A 5,360-nucleotide genomic window follows, 5' to 3' on the forward strand; every position below is an offset into this window, starting at 1 on the left:
TAGTACCTGGTCTAATTGCGGTACCTGCCACAAGATGAAAAAGGTTGAAAATCACAGCTCTGGAGAAACCCATTTATGGATAGGGTAAAGGGGTGACAGTGCAAGTTTGTCCCCGTAATAATAAACAAGCTGATTTTGTGGAGGACAGCATATATCTTATAGGTGCAGTTCTTACGGTGGTCTTGGCCTATCTGTCTTCCAGACTGCTACATATATTTTTAGGTTTTAAAAACAGGTTATATAAATGGTAGGGACATAAAAGAACAGATGGTCACCACCTTCATGTCTTGTTCATGAATTTGCAGAGCCATTTAGCTGGACATTGTAGGAAATAGAATCCTGGACTAGGTAGATCCTTGGTCAGATCCAGCAAAGCAATTAAGAGCGCAATCCTGAGATTAAGCTGGGCCGGCCCAAGTACCTTATACTGGCCGGGAGGGTTACAAATGTGCCATAAAGCACATTTATGCCTCCTCTGAAGTCAGCTGGGGTGGTGCACAGAGGTGCACCAGCCCACAGAGGCCATGTCCAGCTTCCCCGGCAAGGGTTAAGTCTGTGCCGGCTGAGCTCGGCTAGATGGAGGTCTGGGGGGGGGTGTGAGGAGGGTGGGAAGGAGGTGTTTCAGGGTGGGGGAGGGTGAGCAGCGGGCGGTGGGAGGGCAGGGTTGGGGCCAGGATTCGGCACTTGTGCTAGATCCTGACCCTGTTCCCAGGCAGCCCAGTGCAGCTCCTGATGTGGCGCAGATCCAAGTTGCTGTAGGGGCTCTCACCAGGGTAAGGAAAAGCAATTCCCCTTGCCCCAGGCTGTGCTGCTTTCAGACCCAAACTCATGCTGGATACAGGGCTGGCCTGTCAGCCTCCCCGCTCCTGTGCAAGTTAGGATTGCGCATTATAGACTCCTTTTTCAAATTTTTATACCCCCCTTCCTCCAAAGAGCTCAGTGTAGTATACAGTACATGGTGCCTTTCCTCCTTTTAACCTCACAACAACTGTGTGAGTTAGGTTAAGTTGAGATAGCGACTGCCCCAAGATCACCCAGGAAGCTTCATGGCTGAGTGGAGATTTGAACTTGGATCTTACACACCTGTTCTAATTAACCAATCTGAATTATTAGCTACGTTTTCAAAATGGTTGGCTAAGTAACTCCAAATAGAAAAACACTGTTTTTAATTTATCTCCAACTTTCTGTAATGTTGGTTGCCCAAAATGCTCAACTGCAATGAGGCTGTCTGAGAAGAAATGTTTTGCTGCCCAGGAGTTGGCCTTTGGTCATTGTTTGTGAAGTAGCAGCCCCAGTTTAATCCAAACCACACTTCTGTGTGCATATGGCCTGCCTTTCTCAAGGGATATTTCATGATACATTTGTGAAAGTACAGGTTGTCCCTCCTTATCCGCTGGGGTTCTGTTACAGAACCCCTATTGGATTAAAAAAAAAAATCAGTGGATAAAAAAACAGATTTAAAGACCCACTTCCAGGTTTCTTGCCTGTCTATTGTGCCTAATGGAATAAGGTCTTGCCTCGACATCTGCAGGGGTTTGATTCTGGGACTCCCTGGTGATATCATAAAATGTGTTAAGAAGTTTAAAAAAATTAAAAAGTGCATCCCTTTACAACTGTGGTTTAAAAACAACTTTTCTTACTGTTGTAGCGTGGCAGTCAGCAATCAGAAATGCAAAAGACCCCTGCCTTCGCTTGACTCAGCTGAAGAATGGAATGATCACTTGCATGATTGTCTCTCTACAACAGTAAGAAGATCAGTTTTTAAACTGTGATTTTAAAGTGATCAGAATCCGTGATTCTCAGCACATTCCTTCTCATTTGCAGTGGCCATTTATGTTGAGTCAAATCTGTGTTTAAAAAATCAGTGTATAACAACATTGGACCTGTACAGCTTGCACTGTCTTCTTGATATAAGGTATAAAGGACTGTTAGTTATGCCATAGTATGCTTACCTGAAACGTAAACAGCATGGTCCATCTCTCTGAATGTTAAGTTAGAGTACAGAAAAAGAAAAAAAAACGGTTTCGGGTTTTTTTTCCTACAAGTCAAGTGTTGGCTGGACTTGGCAGCATGACAGTTGTTCTCAGGACATTCTGATAAGACTAAGCAGCCACAATGAATAAGCCTTTGTTTTCGAAGAAGAGTAAAAAAATGTGTTTGTGATTTTAAAATCCATTTGTCTTGCTTTGTAACATACAGGCTCAGTATCATGGCTTCAAGCTCAGAGATTGCATATATAGGCATATAAGGGTAGCTATATAATATTTTTAGAGCAAAAGGCACACACATTCTGGGATACACTAGATCTCATAGAAGATAGTGGTCAGCTTAGTTTTCTTTTATTTTTCTTATTCTTCATTTTAAAACCAGTTTTGGTGCATACACAGGTGTAACTAACAATATAACATATTATTTTAAGTGAGTTTTAGTAGTGGAACAGCATTAAAGGTTTAAGACAACATATCAAAGCTATTTTTCGGTTCACAGCAAAGTCATTTCCGGTTCACATTGCAAAGGTCAAGTTCCCAGAGAAAATGCATAAGATAGCATTTTCTCTTCCACCGGCAAGTATGTTGCATTTCACGAGCTACAACGAAGGCCAAAGTAAGTCATTATGAGGTGAGGTCACTTTTGAGCAAAATTGAAGTGCAGTACCATTTACTGACTGTATGATGGATGTATGGAATTGCATAATCTGAAACAACTGGTGATTTGTAAACCGACCAATGAAATGTCTCCAATGAGAAATGTATGTGTTTCAAGAAGCGAACCCTAGATTGTAATAAAAGCAAGTCCAGGAGGGCGCTCTGGGTGATTTCTCTCACTTTGGATTTACAATAAAGGCCTGGATTTGATCACCACTGCCTTCTGAGTTTGCTTTGGAATCTTGGGATCTCTTGCAACATCTGGGATTACCTTGTAACATCTTTGGAACCTGGCAGCGTTCTTAGTTATAGGACTAGGGGCCCAATCCTAATCTCATTAGCACCTGCTGGCTCTCAGCATTGCAAACATGCCATAAATCACATTTGCGACATCCAGTGAAGAGGGAATGTCAGTGCTGGGCCTCAGTGCCAGGAGGATGCTCTCAACAAACTGCCAGCGGTAAGTAGCACTGCTGGGCGGTGGTGTGGCTTTTCAGGGTGGGGGGAGGGCGGGATGGTGGAGGTACTGGTCCAGGAGAGGAGTTGGACCAGCAGAGGCCTTCTCTGCCAGATCCTATGCCTTGTGTTGGGCTGCAAAGCCAACACAAGGCTTCTCAAGTCTGCACCAGCAAAATAGTTGGTGCAGACTCGAGTATCTCCATTGTGGGGCCTGGGGCTTTTCTCAGAAGAAGGGTACGAAAGTCCCCTTCCCTTGAGGAGACCTCTGGTGGTTTCTGTATTGGAATTGCAGAAGATACCTCGAGAAGATAGGATGTGGTGTCAGCAGTGGCCCCTTTAAGGGATAATGCCTGGGCATTCAGCAGAGGGTGTGCTGCACAGCTGCAGCCACTTGAAGGCAATAGGGCCCTCAGGCATAAAAGCACCTGATGAAGGGAGAGTTTGGTGTAGGTAGCAGTAAAGCATGAGGACAGACTGGATTGATGGACTATTGGAACTGCTGATGGACTGATGAGTGAATGGGCTTTGGAGACTGCTGGAACAGAGACTGCTGGAGACAATGAAGTTTGGTGTGTGGCTGCTGTTCCCAAGCCCTGCTGAGGACCAAGGGGCTACTGTAGTGGTGGGAGGCTGCTGGCAGGACAGAGGACCTCTGCAGATTGAACAGGCTAGCTACCCCAGTGGTGGGGTCCAGCAGGACTGCAAGGCAGAACTAGAGTCATTGTTGGGTAAAAAAGGGAGCTAATTAGCTAAACGTGGGCATAGGTTCTCCAGGCAGAGCTTGGATTGGGAATCTGGCAGAACAGCTTCCCTGGCCCCATTGGATACAGTGGAAGCCATTTTGGTGCTGCTGCACCCCACAGCGTCGAGGAGCTTATGACTGGGCTGTAGGACTGTATATCTGCAGGGTCTAAAAAGGAATGGACATTATGCTCTACTTTTTGACTTTATGTGCATGATTCTACAACCCACAAAACAAAATCGGGGGAGAAGGCAAGTCCTAATTCAGGCAGAGGGAAATTTACGGGAAATTCCCTGGCCATTTAGAATAGGCTTTATTTTGTTTCTACTTTTTCTTCTCCTGACTTCCTCAAAGCGCCTTTGCTTTGCAACCCATGCAAGGTGAATATCCTTTGCTTTCACTCTCATAATTGTCCTTGCTGGGCCTTCTGACACTTTGGGTACCAATCTTTATTCAAGCTTGCTCTACATTTGTTTCAGAAAGATGATCGCTGGGGCTGACGTTGTGATACATGAAATCAATAGTTTAGGAACCTATCCTGTACCAAGCCATGCCATTGATATGTCTAGCTCAGTATGGTAGACACTGACTGGCAGTGGCTCTCTAGGGTTTCAGTCAGAAATTTGTCTGTCATACCTAGAGATGCAAGGGATTGAAACTGGGAATTTCTGCATTCAAAGCTCATACTCTACCTCTGAGCAATGGCCCTTCCCCAGTGAAGGAATATCCTCTTCCACCTGGAAGTAGCTTTGTGTTGCATTAGTGCTCAAGTAGAGCATGCTGCTATTTGCATAATAATATATGGAGGGGATATATGCATCTCTAAAGAATCATGTACACATAAGATGGACACATAGCACAGAACTATGGGCCAGTCTTGACTGTCCATTGGATGTCCATCATGTGTGTTTTTTTTTTGGGGGGGGGGTGTATATCACTCCAAATTATCTTTTTGCCTGGAACATTTTTGTGCCTGATGGTTTGGCTCAGTGCTTCTTGAAACTTTTAATTTGGCAAAAATTATGAACAGAATACTTGAAATCTGAGCAGCCCTTAAAAATTATAAATAGGTGGGAATCCTAGGTAGAATTCCAGAATCATGAGGAAAACAGAGTTAGCTTTGGACCTTGGAGAGAAGATTTTAAATTAGGTTATGCACTACTTTCAAAAAGCTTTAAAACTACAAGAATGAGAAAAAATCGAGACTACGTAGGAGAATAACAGCTGGTATGTAGAGGCAAACAGCATGTTTGCCTATATATTTGTTCATGTTTTAGAGCCACTCTGATAAGATAACAATGAAAGGCTTTTGGCAGTAGGCACAAGGAACAAACCATAAAAAAATTCCTGTTCGATTTGCTTTGCTGATTTTGTCATCCCCCACCTGTGCGAAGTGAACACTTACAAGAGCAATTATGCAAGTTTCTAAACATAAGCCGCTTATAGGGAAATCCCCAGGCCATAGTATAAAGAGTCGATCCTCTCATTGTTCCATCAAATCTGTCTAGGCTGAG

Source organism: Tiliqua scincoides, chromosome 3 (assembly GCF_035046505.1).
Source record: "Tiliqua scincoides isolate rTilSci1 chromosome 3, rTilSci1.hap2, whole genome shotgun sequence".
Taxonomy (NCBI): domain Eukaryota; kingdom Metazoa; phylum Chordata; class Lepidosauria; order Squamata; family Scincidae; genus Tiliqua; species Tiliqua scincoides.